The following is a 15763-nucleotide window of genomic DNA, read 5'->3' on the forward strand; positions in this document are numbered from 1 at the left end:
GAGCCAAAAAGAGCCAGAACTGAAAGAAACTAACTGTTACATCCAACAGATGGACTGCGAACACGCACAGAACAAAGGAGAGCCAATCACACCTCTTCAGATCAATCTTGTGCAGTCAGAAGGAACTCCAACTGAACCACCTCAGCTTGGACCACAGGACAGTCCTGCAACTCTTCTAGTTGCACCTCTTCAGCTTCCATCGCATGAAACTCCTTTCATTCTTCCATTGCAGATCAACCTTGCGCAAGACAGTCCTACAACACTTCCAATCGCACCTCTTCAGACCAATCTTGTGCAAAAAGGAGTACCTGAAAGCCTTTTAGATGCGTCCTTTCAGTTTCCATCGCATATGAGCTCCTTCAATCCTCCCTTTCAGCCAAATCTTGCGCAGAAGGAGGAAATTGAAACCAATTCAGCCATAGATCCAATGCAAACAGTCCATGCCCAGGAGGAACAAATGGTAGTCCAATGGCCCAAACCAAAGGAGCATGCAGATCAATGTCTTCCCAAACCTCCGAATAAGGTAGAGTTTATTTTGCCTGAATTCAGTACTAAATTGCAGCTAGCCATAGAGAAACATGAATTGGAGTTCAAAGTTCTTCCCAATCATCTAAAAAATGCAAACATAAGGGCTAGAGGCACATCTCATCTGAAAGAGGAGAAGCTAATCATGTTACTTCATGAGTACATGGAAAAAGTAGGATGGGCTATGACAAAATCAAAAGGAGTGCTACACTTTTTGCTCAATGCAGTTGGGACTCTTTTCCCTTCCCCAATTACTTGAGCCTTGATCAAGTGGATCGCACCATGTACACCACACCCAGGGGAGTACTCAGTTTCCTTTGTTCTTTTATGTTTTTTTACACATTGAGGACAATGCATGATTTAGGTGTGGGGGTGCATATTTCTGAATTTTTAAATTTTTGTTTTGATTTTCAGTTTGAATTTTTATTTTCATTTTTCAGTGTGATTTTCAATTTTTCATTTTGCTTTCAATAACACACACAGATAGCCACAGTTTTTTTTTATTCTCCGTTTTTGAGATTCTTTACTCATCATATCAACTATGTTGGATGAGCTTTTCTTTCCCTGACCCCATTGATGTGATAACTCTTTAAACTTATATTGAATCAATTGCAGTGGGTTATATTCATGTTTGAGAATTGCCTTTTGAATTGAATCTTTGAGTTTGCCATGGTGAAAAATATATTGATGACCCTCAATTGATGAGAATAAATTGAAAATTATGTGAATGAACTTAATATGACCTGATTTAGCAATTGGTGTTGATTTGCCCAAATCATTGAGAGAAAGAAAATTCAGCAAAGGCAAAGACCTCAAAAGCACAAATTGAAAATTGTTCCAATAGTCAAAAGACTATGAACAAGGCAAGTAGCCACTTGGATAGGTGACCAACTGAAAAATATAAACCTTCAAATCAAAAATAGGTTGGTGACCTTTCCAAGATCTAAAGTGCAAAAGCCTGAATAAAGTACTTCAAGGTAAGGGCAAGTCAATCTGAAAGCTAGAAAAAGTCTTAACAAAAATGTGCATGTATAGTCTCTCTTGAGGAAAACAAATCCTAGCCATGGTAAGTAAAGGGAAACAAGGAAAGAAGGTGAGTAATCTTCATGCATATATTCTTCACTGCAATGATTCAATTCGCGTGGACCCGCCCGCGCGCAAAGGCCAGCTTATGGACTCCAACCACCAGCACATGGACGCCATCCATGCAAATGGGCCAAAGCTTCACTGCACGTGGGCCCCGCCAGCTTCATCAATCCACCTTGCAAATGGACCAAAGTACTTCTCCAAGTCTTCACGCACGCAGCCGCTTTCAACAATTCCCGCGCACTGTGACAGCCCATTTCACATTGACATTCACCAAATGCAATTCACAATTCCAGCGCAATGGGCCCCGCCAAAGTCTTCAACTCCAGCTTCACGTGGACACTCGCACACTCAATCCACTCCCAGGTCAGGAAAATTTCCTAAACAGCATTGCTCCTCTGCTCTATTTAAAGAGCCAATCTACACAATTCCAGAATTCCAATCTCGGCGATTTCCGCAGCCCGGCACAAGAATTCCTTGGGTTTTTATTTCTTTTTCCTTTTATTTATTTTCTGTTTTTAATTTAGCCAATGAGTGGCTAATTTCTTCATCTAGTTGAATATTGGTTGAAACTTTAGTTATTTAATGGATTGTGAGACTTGATCAAATATTGTTTAATTTTGGGGATTCAATATTCATGTAATTTCATATTTAATTCTCATATTATTTTGTTATTGAAATCTACGTTGATTTTTTATTGCAAAATAATTATTTGTTAGTTTGAATAATTTAAGTCCGTAATTGCTTGGGTTATTCTTACATAAGAACACTTGGGATAAAATCCAAGGAAATTGCATGATCTAGCGTTATCTCCATACGTTTGGGTAGCTAGGATTGGATCTCTCTATTTCTTAATGCAATTGACAATTGTTTTGATGGCTAAGGCCCAAGGACGTTCCTTGACAATTTGTTGATTAGTAATTAATTAGAGGACGTTCCCTAATTGGTTTAATCATAAGGAGAGATAATGGTGGTGAGAAGCGTCTTCAATCTCCATAAACTAATCTATTGAATTAACCCAAAAAAACAAAGTGTCCGTGATCAATCCCAACAACTAAAGTGGATCCAATTTTTCAACTAGATCTTTCTTATTATTTATTTCTCTTTATTTTTATTATTTGCCTTATTTTTATTGCTTTCAGTTTTAGATTAATTAAATCAATCTCAAAACCCCCGCATTTTACTTACAGTTTAGTTGGTTTCAGTTTTATCTCGTTTTAGTTTATTTTGCTTTCCGTTTATTTCTCTTTCAGTTTTATCTCATTTCAGTTTTATCTCGTTTCAGTTTATCTCGTTTTCAGTTTTCTTCTTTTGCAGTTTATTTTTATTTCAGTTTATTTTATTGGTCTTGATAAGGAAAATAGGTAAGTTCTCAAATCCCTGTGGATTCGATCCTTTCACCACTATCTGCAGTTGTAAATTGTTGATAACCAGAAAGGTTATTTTTGACCGGCTTTGACAACCGCGAGTCAGAATGGAACTAAACTTAATCTTTTAAATTAAATGTTTTATCATGTTTCATGCATCATGATTATGCAATAGGATGATTGCATTAGTTCCCACGAATATGCCGCATTGCATCGATTGTTGTTGATGTGGGTGAATATTGGATGACCCAATTAGTCCATGACAGGAAGACCAGGACCCAATTCTACGGCCTGGCACTATGTAAGGAAAGACCAGGACCCCATTCTACGGCCTGGCACGGTTATGGGACTCGAAGACCAGGAGCCCAGAGGAGGCCCTGGGGCAAATGGTAAGTAATGTATGTTATGACAGGAAGACCAGGACCCCATGCTACGGCCTGGCACAATGTTAGCTTGGACTAATTGGTGACAAGTTCACCCAACCCTTATGTGAATTGTCTGTGTTATGATGCATTTCATTGGAGCATAGTGTTAATATGTTTTATAGTTCTGCTCACTGGGCTTTTAGCTCACCCCTCTCCCTTTTACCCCCAGGCTTGCAGGTACAGGATAGAAGAGGAGGTCGGTTAGAGTAAAGTTTGTTTGTGTAATAGTTAGAATGTGGACATGACAAATCATAGTATGATGTAATGTAATAGTACAGTATAGTTATGTAATGATGTTTATGGATTATTAGAGGTGTGCTTGACCATAGAATGTTGTTATCCCTTTTAATACATGATCTTAGAGATGTTTTGATGTTTATGTAAACCAACTCGATATATGTTATGTCACCCATTTGGGGGCACTGATGAGATCCCACAGAGGGATCAATGTTATGTTAATGTATATGTACAGGTTGAGTTTGGTTGATGTATATGGAAAGGAAAGTTTTAATTTTTATGTATGTTGTTGATCATGTATGGGATTAAGCAGGTTCACAGGATGCATGTTAGGCTTGCTACGGGTCCCGGCGGCCTTAAGTCAACCCGGATCCTAGTGCCGGTAGCGGTTCGATTTTCGGGTCGTTACACAAGCACCTTCGGCGGCCGAATCTCTACTTTCGGCAGCCGAACCCTTTCGGGGGCAAGTTTCGGAGGCTGAAAGGCACTCCAGAGACGAAAGTCTCTAACCTTCGGCGGCACCTTCGGCGGCCGAACTCCCCTCCAGAGCCGAAAGTCCAAAGGCTCGGGGGCAAGCTTGGGCAGCCGAAGCTACCTCCTCATGGGTTCGGCGGCCGAATGTACCTTCGGCGGCCGAACCTGAGTTCATCCGCAAGGCAGAAACTTGCTCTGCCTCTCGCCAAAAGCACATACCTCTTCCAATCTCAAACACCTCACTCCCTCAACTTGCATATACCCAAGGATATGCTCAAAGGGGTCAGAACCTACCTTAAAACCCCAAACACACAACACAAACAACACAGAAACAAGCTTTACTCACAAAATCATCAAAACCTCACAAAGAACCCTATTCATGCAACTCTCCCCCAAAACCACATAAAACCTTCAGAAAACATAAAAACAAGCTCAGGATCTTCACTTACCTCTTGAAACCAAGAAGATGAACGATCCTAACGTGGAGTTTTGGAGCAACTCTCCTTCAAACTCTCCAAACTTCACAACTTTGAGTTTTTAGCTTAAAACCTTCAAAATACCATAAAAACTAATCAAATCTTTGCAAGATTGGATGAAAACATGAAAGAATACTCACAAAGGACAGGGTCTCACCTCAGCAAGTGAAAGAAAATGGTGATGTTTATCCTTTCAACCGATTGAGGGCCATTTATAGGTGGCTGGCCAGACCACCTTCGGCGGCCACACGTGAAACCGAAAGCCATGCATGTTCGGCGGCCGAACCTCAACTTCGGCGGCTGAACCTGGCTTTTCTGCCTTGGTTCAATTCATTCAAAAACTCATTTCCTTATGCTTTAAAACTATGAAACATACCAAAACCTGTTAGAAAAACATCACTCTAACCCTACTAGAGACGTCCGACATCCGAAACTCCATCGGAAAGTAGACTTTCGATGCCGGACTCTAGCCGGGTATTACATTCTCCCCCCCTTAAGAACATTCATCCTCGAATGTTCCTAAAACAAATAATTAACACATAAAAAGGAGGAAACTAACCTCAAATCAAATATGGATATTGCTGGAGCATAGACTCCCGCGTCTCCCAGGTGCATTCTTCTAGATTATGGTGGTTCCACAGAACTTTCACCATTGGGATCTCTTTGTTCCTTAGCTGTCTGATCTGTGTGTCCAGAATCCGCACTGGCTGCTCTATATAGGTGAGATCTGTATGAATCTCTACCTCAGGCTCACTCAGAACCTGATTCAGATCTGACACAAACTGCCGCAGTATAGAAACATGAAATACCGGGTGAATTCTCTCCATAGAAGCAAGTAAATCCAGCTTATACGACACATTCCCGATCCTCTGCAAAACCTCAAAGGGTCCAATGTACCGTGGAGCTAATTTACCTTTCGTCCCAAAACGAACCACTCCTTTCATTGGAGACACTTGTAGCAATACCCAAGTACCCTCCTGGAACTCTAACTGCTTTCTGCGAACGTCTGCATAACTTTTCTGTCTGCTCTGCGCTGTTCTGATTCTCTCTCTGATCATGGGCACCACTCTACTGGTAATCTCTACTAACTCTGGCCCTGCAAGAGCCTTCTCTCCTACCTCTTCCAAGAAAACAGGTGATCTGCACTTCCTCCCATACAAAGCTTCATAAGGAGCCATCCCTATGCTAGCATGATGGTTGTTATTGTAGGCAAACTCCACCAAAGGTAGATGCTGCCTCCAAGAACCGCCAAAGTCTAACACACACAGTCGAAGCATATCTTCTATGGTCTGGATGGTCCTCTCTGATTGTCCATCCGTCTGTGGGTGGAAAGCAGTGCTAAAATCCAACCTTGTGCCTATCGCACTCTGCAGACTTCGCCAAAATCTGGAAGTAAACTGAGGTCCTCTGTCTGAGACTATAGACACTGGAACTCCATGTAATCTCACTATCTCATCCAGATAGACCTGTGCCAACTTATCCACAGAATAGTTACTCCGTACTGGAAGAAAATGAGCAGATTTCGTGAGTCTGTCCACAATCACCCATATAGAGTCTATCCTGTTGGACACTGTTGGTAAACCCACTACAAAATCCATAGCTATGTTCTCCCATTTCCATTTTGGAATTGGCAATGGGTTAAGCATTCCAGCTGGTTTCTGATGCTCTAGTTTCACCCTCTGGCAAACCTCACAGGCTGTCACAAACTGCGCCACTTCTTTCTTCATGGCTGGCCACCAATAAACCCTTTTCAGATCCTGGTACATCTTGGTGGCTCCTGGGTGAACACTATACCTCACATTATGAGCTTCCCTCATAATGTCTTCCTTCACACTGGTCCTATCTGGTACACAAAGTCGACTCCCATAACGGAGGATCCCTTTGCTGTCAAATTTGAACTCTGCACTGTTGCCTGACTGAACAGTCCTGGCAATTTTCATCAACTTTGGGTCCTCGTGCTGTTTCTGAGCTATCTGTTCCAGAAACACAGGTGTCACTCTCATCTGTGCTAGCAACGCACCTGTACCAGACAACTCTAGCTGTAACCCCTCTTCTAAGAGCTTGTAAAGCTCCATCACTACTGGTCTCCGCTCTGCTACTATATGGGATAAACTGCCTAGTGACTTCCGGCTTAGGGCGTCTGCCACAACATTCGCCTTACCCGGATGATACTGAATTTTACAATCATAATCACTGAGCAATTCTACCCATCTTATCTGCCTCAAATTCAGCTCTCTCTGACTCAAGATGTACTGTAAACTCTTGTGATCAGTAAAGATCTCGCATTTAACCCCATAGAGGTAATGCCGCCACATCTTGAGTGCAAAAATAATTGCTGCCATCTCTAGGTCATGGGTGGGGTAATTCACCTCGTGCTTCTTCAACTGTCTAGAAGCATAAGCTATCACCCTATCACTCTGTATCAAAACACAGCCCAATCCCACTCGAGATGCATCACAGAACACTGTGAAATCCTCATTACTGACAGGCAGAGCTAATACTGGTGTTGTTGTCAATCTCTTCTTGAGCTCCTCAAAGCTCTCCTCACACTGGTCTAACCAGACAAACTTCTGGTTCTTCTGAGTCAGTTTGGTCATAGGAGCTGCTATCTTTGAGAAGTTCTGAACGAACCTCCTGTAGTACCCTGCCAGTCCCAGAAAGCTTTTAATCTCAGTCACTGTAGTGGGTCTGGGCCAGTTAGCTACAGCCTCTATCTTCTTGGGGTCTACCTCAATACCCTCTACTGATACCACATGTCCCAAGAAGGAAATGCTCCTCAACCAAAACTCACACTTCGAGAACTTGGCATACAAACCATGCTCTCTCAGTGTCTGCAGAACTATCCTCAGATGCTGGGCATGCTCCTCTGCATCTCTGGAATACACTAAAATATCATCGATGAAAACAATGACAAAGTGATCCAGAAACTCACTGAAAACTCTGTTCATGAGATCCATGAATGTTGCAGGGGCGTTAGTCAACCCGAACGGCATCACTAAGAACTCATAATGCCCATATCTGGTCCTGAACGCTGTCTTTGACACATCTGCCTCTCTAACTCTCAACTGATGATATCCGGATCTCAGATCTATTTTAGAGAAACAACCTGCTCTAGCCAGCTGGTCAAATAGATCATCAATCCTAGGTAAAGGATACCTATTCTTGGTAGTGATCTTGTTCAACTGTCTGTAGTCGATACAAAGTCTGAGGGATCCATCCTTCTTTCTGACAAAGAGCACTGGAGCACCCCAAGGTGAGGTACTAGGGCGGATGAAACCCTTATCTACCAAATCCTGCAACTGCTCTTTTAACTCTTTTAACTCTGCTGGCGCCATCCTGTAGGGAGGAATAGAGATAGGTCTGGTATCAGGCAGCAATTCTATTTCAAACTCTATCTCCCTACCAGGTGGTAGTCCTGGAAGTTCGTCTGGGAAAACATCGAAAAACTCTCGGACTACTGGTACTGTGGCTGGTTCCCTAACCTGACTGTCTAGCTCTCTCACATGAGCTAGAAACCCCTGACAACCCCTCCTAAGCAAACGACGAGCCTGAAGGGCTGAAATCAAACCTCTGGGTGTACCTCTCCTGTCTCCTCTGAAGACACACTCTGACCCATCCTGGTCTCTAAGCCTAACTATCTTCTCTCTACAGTCCAAAGTAGCACTATATGCAGATAGCCAATCCATCCCTAGAATGACATCAAAATCTGTCAAGTCTAGAACCACAAGGTCAGCTGGAAGGCATCTACCCTCTATGAACACTGGACTGAAACGACAGACTGATACTGCCACTGATGGGTCACATTTAGGTCCACTGACCCAGAGAGGATACTCTAACTCAGAACTGATCAAACCCAACCTCTCTATGGCTCTCGAAGCAATAAAGGAATGAGAAGCACCGGGGTCCATCAAAGCATACACATCTGAACACCCAATGATGAAATTACCTAACACCACTGTGTTCGACATGTTAGCCTCCTCCTGTGTCACAGTGAAAATCCGTGCTGGGGCTACCGGATTTCCACCTCGGGAACCTGCTGCTGAAGTAAAGGCCGCCCCTCTCCCTCTACCTCTACCACTACTCTGAGGCATGACTGGAGTTGCTGGCTGTACAACTGGCTGTACCACACTGCCTGCACTCATCTGTTGGGATGGTGCAAAAGTCACCTGAGGACAATCCCGAGCAATATGCCCTTCCTGTCCAAATCTAAAACAAGCCGTAGATCCCAACTGACAAGCTCCTCCATGTGGTCTTCCACATCTTCTGCATACTGGAGCTGTGCCAGAGCTTGAGCCACTACCTATTCCCAGACCTGACTTGACTTTATTCCAGAACTTACTCTTTGTTCCTTTTGCTCTATCCCATCTCTTGCTGCCTGAAGTGCCTGAACTGGGGGCCTTAGAACCCGAAGCATGTGCCTTTGACTGTTTCTGGATATTGGCACTAGCTTCCATTTTCCTGGCTGCGTCCACTATAGTGTGAAAACTCTCCTTTTCAGCTGGAAGAATCAAGGAAGAATACCTGGGATGCAGTCTCATAGTATATCTCCTTGCCTTCTTCTGATCAGTATCATAGGCTTGACCCACATACTGAAGCAAATCCAGGAACTTATCTGTGAATTCATCAACACTTATCTCATCTGTCTGTCTCAACTGTTCAAACTCTATGACTTTCATCTCCCTGGAGCTATCAGGAAAAGCCCACCCTGTAAACTCATTGGCGAACTCTCCCCATGACATACTGTTCATCCTGGGTTCCACATAATTCTTGAACCATTCTCTGGCCTTCTTGCATTTCAGTGTAAACCCTGCCATCTCAATGGCTCTACTATCATCAGCTCCCAATTCACTGGTTATCATCCTAACTGATCTGAGGTATTCAAATGGATCATCTCCCGTGTTATATTTAGGAGCATCCAATTTCAAGTACTCCGTCATTTGCACTTTATCTCCAGATGAGCTAGGTTGATGTCTGTCAACAACAGGGGCTACTGGTTCTGGTGGTGGTGGTACTGGGTCATTTAGCTCTGGGTGTGCTGCACTTGGATGGGTAGGGGAGGGTGGATACATCGGATATGGTGGGTAATAAGGAGGATAAGGCATATATGGCATGTAAGGAGGATATGAGACAAAATTAGAGTACTCCGACATACCTCCCATCGGATACTCTAGGTCCTGCGGAAAAACTGGATAGCCAAAACCTGAGGCCTGAGCGCCTCCCTGCGACTCTCCCATACCTTCCTCAAATCTGCCTATACCCATGCTGTCATCTCGAGACTGGTCAATCTCCATAGCCTCCCTCCTTTCCTCTGATCTTTCTCCTCTCGCTGTACCTCTTCTGCTCTCGTCTACAGACCTTCTAGGGTCTATTGACGTACCTTCCCTGCTAGATCTCTGAGACCTTGCCCTTGGCAATGCAGGAGGACGAGCAGTTGGTCTCTCACTATCTGGTGGGACTCCAGTCAATCGAGCTGATCGATGAGTTCCTCTCATCTTTACTCTCTCGAAAACAACACAGAAGATAGCACTTTAGCACATAAACATCACATATCAATAAGGCACATGCATAACTCATGGCAGTAAACAGATAGGACTCAATACCCTATCCTAGTGGACATGATTGCCTATTGTGCTTGACCACTTCTAACCTCTATGAGCCCGATACTGTCTCTATAGGTCCGATCATGTGAACCTAGGGCTCTGATACCAATCTGTAACGACCCCAAAATGGACCGTCACCGGCGCTAGGATTCAGGTCGGCTTAAGGCCGCCAGAACCCGTAGCAAGCCTGCTATACTCTCTGTGTACCTGTAAATCTCATACATGTTCATACATTTTCTGTGAAAATAAAAACTCTTTTTTGAACCAAGGCTTAACCTGTGCATGCACTAGCTCTGTACTCTGTACTCTGTACTCTGTACTCTGTACCCCTGACTAGAGCTTGCTCTAGATGGGTTAACTCATACCTGTTAAGCCTGGTTTTTCACATACAGTAAAACATATATACATATACAGATCATGTACATAATAAGCATCACTAAGTCAAGCACATTTCTAACTTTATACACAACTATTACACTCTTTAATATTACATGTCCACTCTAAGCTATTACAAAGCTCTTTACTTTTTCTGTACTCTGTGGATCTCCTCTGTATACTGTACACTGAACCTGCAAAACTGGGGTTAAGGGAGTGGGATGAGCTCTATAGCCCAGTGAGTAGAACAGTAAAACATCTCATTAAAATATGATCTCATGGAATGCACCATATCACAAACAATCCACATCAAGGGTAAACCTGTCACCACATAGTCCCGATAACTCTGCCGTGCCAGGGCGTAGAATCGAGTACCTGGTCTTCCTGTTATATATGTATATGTGTATATAACACCTCTGTACTTACCATTGCCAGGGCGTAGTCAAAGGCTCCTGGACTTTACTATACCTGCCAGGGCGTAGTCAAAGGCTCCTGGACTTCTCTATACCTGCCAGGGTGTAGTCAAAGGCTCCTGGACTTCTCTCAGAGACTATTGGATCATTCAGCATTCACCCACATCAACAAATAACTATGCAATGCAGCATATTCATGAATTCTAATGCAAACAACCTACTGTATACGCAAGATGCATGAACTATGCTCAAAACATTTCATTTTTCAAGTAAAAGCATTAAGTTTAGTTCCACTCACCTCTGGCTAACTGGACTGACTCTGCAGGCTCTGAACACTCTGGAGCAGAACTCACTGCTGCTCTCTCTGGTTCCTCTGGTCTGTACCTATACAGATGGACGCAAATGAGGGACCAAACTAGCTTAAGAAGAACTCTATTAAACTCCCCAAGAATCCCCTTAAACTCACTCTAACATCCATGCAAAGCATGCAAAGGAAAGTTGGACAGGACACTTTCGGCGGCAGGTGCGGCGGCCGAAAGTCCTCTCCAGAGACGAAACTCAAGCACCTTCGGCGGCCGAATCTCTACTTTCGGCAGCCGAACCCTTTCGGGGGCAAGTTTCGGAGGCTGAAAGGCACTCCAGAGACGAAAGTCTCTAACCTTCGGCGGCCGAACTCCCCTCCAGAGCCGAAAGTCCAAAGGCTCGGGGGCAAGCTTGGGCAGCCGAAGCTACCTCCTCATGGGTTCGGCGGCCGAATGTACCTTCGGCGGCCGAACCTGAGTTCATCCGCAAGGCAGAAACTTGCTGTAATGACCCGAAAATCGGACCGCTACCGGCGCTAGGATCCGGGTCGACTTAAGGCCTCCGGGACCCGTAGCAAGCCAAACATACATCCTGGAAACCTGTTTAATCCCATACATGATCAAGAAAAAACATAAAAATTAAAACTTTTCTTTCATACATTCTATCATACGCCAAACTCAACCTGTGCATGCACTGAACATATACATAATCATATCTTGACCCCTCTATGGGATCTCATCAATGCCCCCAATGGGTGGCATAACATGTGTTGAGTTGGCTAAACATAGTCATCAATAACATAAGATCATGTAATAAAAAAAGGGATTACAACATCTATAGGGTCAAGCACAACTTCTAATCCTCAATATCACTATACATAACATAACTATTTAACTTTACATCATCTTACAATTTATCATGTCCACATTCTAACTATTACATACATATGACTTTTACTCTTCTTGACTTCTCTGTCTAGCCCGTACCTGCAATCCTGGGGGATTAGAGAAAAGGGGTGAGCTACTAGAGCCCAGTGAGCAGAATAATAGAAAACAATATTTAAAAATCTCATGCCATCATGTAATGCAACACATCACAACTAATCACATCTCGGATGGTATTGTCACCAATAGTCCTCTACATAATCCAACTGTGCCGGGACGTAGAATGGGTACAACCGGTCTTTCTCTTAACATAACATATCATACAGTCCAACTGTGCCAGGGACGTAGAATGGGTACAACCTGGACTTTCTCTTACATCGTGCAAGGGACGTAGAATGGGTACAACCTGGACTTCCATACTGTCTCATGCCGTAGCATCATCATACCATATGAGGACTAAAGGATCATTCAATGACCAATCCACATCAACATCATAAATGCAATGCCACATATTCGTGAATTCTAATGCAAACAACCTAATTCATCACATGGCATTCATGGTGCATGAACATGCTCAACTTTATAATTCATTTGCTTTAAAAACATAAGGGTTTATTCTACTCACCTTTTGCTGAAGCTCTACTAACTCAGAAGCAGCTGAACTCACTACTGGGGTCCTCGGTTCCTCGGGTCCGAACCTACACAGGTGGACTCACATGAGGGACCAAACAACTAGAACATAACTCTAAAAACATCCCCCAAAAACCCCAAAAAACACCTCAAACAATCATGCAAAAACAGGCAAAGGAAGGCAGAACAGGGCAGGTTCGGCGGCACCTTCGGCGGCCGAAAGTCCCAGACAGAGACGAAAGTCTCTTTTCAGGGGCAACTTCGGCAGCCGAAAGGCCTGCCTCCCCAGCCATGTTCGGCGGCCGAAAGTTCCTTCGGCTGCCGAACCTGGTTTCTGCCAAAGGACAGAAACTTGGCTCCTTTATGCACATTTGCCTCCCAAATCCTTCAACATGCATATAACTCATCCAAATCATGCAAATATACATACATTGGCTCCTAGGGGCTTCAAACTAACTTAAACCCCAACTACAACACACAACAACAACTCAAATCCAACATACATGCTCAAAACATAACATTAACTCAAAAACCTAACTATGAGCTAAACATGCATTCTTCCCCATAGATCTTGCATAAAACTTACTTTAAATATGAAATGAGCTTAAGATCGGCTCTTACCTCTTGAAGATCGAGAAAGAGACGTCCTAAACTCGGAGGTGGGAGGTTTTGAGTTCTTGGACCTCAAAACTCCAAAACTTGCTTTAAACTCGAAAATCTTCAAAACAAAGCAAAAGCTTGTGAAAAACTTGAAAGATTTGAAGGAAAGGACTCAAGGATGGTGAGGAATGGCGGAAGGACTCACCTTGGCTGAAAATGGGGAAAAAGCTCGCCCGTTTTCGGCTAAGGGACCCTTTTATAGTGGCTGGCCAGGCCACGTTCGGGGGCCGAAAGTGCCTCCGCATGCATGCCATGTTCGGCGGCCGAACTTGAGGTTCGGCGGCCGAACCTGTGCTTCCCTCACTTATGCCTTCGGGGGCCTAAGGCGCACCCGAAAAGTACGCTTGTTCGGCGGCCGAACTTGAGTTTCGGCGGCCGAACCTGAGTTTCTTCCAAGGGTGTTTTTATTCAAAAACTCATTTCCTCTTTACTTAAAATCATCAAAAACATTAAAACATTTCATGAAAACATGGTTTTACCCTTCTAGAGGTCTCCGACATCTGAAATTCCACCGGACGGTAGGAATTCCGATACCGGAGTCTAGCCGGGTATTACATTCTCCCCCGCTTAAGAACATTCGTCCCCGAATGTTCCTCAACTAGCACATAGCATGGCATACACACAAAACACATAGAACTCACAAAGAACTAACCTTAGAAAAGATAAGGGTATTGCTGGAGCATGGACTCCCGTGTCTCCCAAGTGCACTCTTCCATCTTGTTGTGGTTCCATAGGACTTTCACCATCGGGATTTCCTTGTTTCTTAGCTTTCTGATCTGGGTGTCTATGATCCGTACTGGTTGCTCAACATAGGTGAGATCCTCTTGGATCTCCACATCAGGCTCACTAAGAACCTTGCCCGGATCTGACACAAATTTCCTCAACATTGAAACATGGAAAACCGGATGGATTCTTGCCATTGAAGCAGGCAAATCTAGCTTGTATGACACATTCCCAATCTTCTGCAAGATTTCAAAGGGTCCGATGTATCGTGGGGCTAGTTTACCTTTCTTCCCAAAATGAACCACTCCTTTCATTGGAGACACCTTGAGCAATACCAGATCCCCCTCCTGAAACTCTACCTGTCTTCTGCGGATGTCTGCATAACTCTTCTGTCTGCTTGCAGCAGTCTTGATTCTCTCTCTGATTATGGGTACCACCCTGCTGGTAATCTCTACTAACTCAGGCCCTGCCAAGGCCTTCTCTCCAACTTCCTCCCAGCAAACAGGTGACCTGCACTTCCTCCCGTATAAAGCTTCATATGGAGCCATCCCGATGCTAGCATGATGGCTGTTATTGTAGGCAAACTCCACCAAAGGTAGATGCTGCCTCCAAGAACCGCCAAAATCCAGCACACACATTCTAAGCATATCCTCGATAGTCTAGATGGTCCTTTCTGACTGTCCGTCGGTTTGGGGGTGGAAGGCAGTGCTGAAATCCAACCTAGTACCCATGGCATTCTGCAGACTCCGCCAAAACCTGGAGGTGAACTGGGGCCCTCTATCTGACACTATCGAAACAGGGACCCCATGCAGCCTGACGATCTCATCCACATATACCTGCGCCAACTTGTCCACAGAATAGCCACTCCTGATAGGAATGAAGTGAGCAGATTTGGTGAGTCTGTCCACAATCACCCATATGGAGTCCAATCTGTTGGACGCTGCCGGTAACCCCACTACGAAGTCCATAGCTATATTCTCCCATTTCCATTCTGGAATAGGTAGCGGGTTAAGCATTCCAGCCGGCTTCTGATATTCCAGCTTCACCCTCTGACACACTTCGCAGGCTGACACAAACTGTGCCACTTCTTTCTTCATAGCCGGCCACCAATAAACCTTCTTCAAATCTTGATACATCTTGGTGGCTCCGGGGTGAACGCTGTATCTTGCATTATGAGCCTCTCTCATAATGTCTCCTTTTAGCCCTATGTCATCTGGTACACACAATCGACTCCCATAGCGGAGGATCCCCTTACTGTCAAATCTAAACTCACTGTCCTTGCCTGACTGAACAGTCCTGGCAATCTTCACTAACTCTGGGTCCTCATGCTGTTTCTGAGCCACCTGCTCCAGAAACACGGGTGTCACTTTCATCTGAGCAATCAAGGCACCTGTACCAGACAACTCCAACTGTAGACCTTCATCAATGAGCTTGTAAAACTCCTTCACCACTGGTCTCCTCTCTGCCGTGATGTGGGATAGACTGCCTAGTGACTTCCGGCTTAGGGCGTCTGCCACGACATTCGCCTTACCCGGATGATACTGAATCTTGCAATCGTAGTCACTCAGCAGCTCTACCCATCTCC

The sequence above is a fragment of the Manihot esculenta genome, chromosome 16 (genome assembly GCF_001659605.2).
Source record: "Manihot esculenta cultivar AM560-2 chromosome 16, M.esculenta_v8, whole genome shotgun sequence".
In the NCBI taxonomy this organism is placed as follows: domain Eukaryota; kingdom Viridiplantae; phylum Streptophyta; class Magnoliopsida; order Malpighiales; family Euphorbiaceae; genus Manihot; species Manihot esculenta.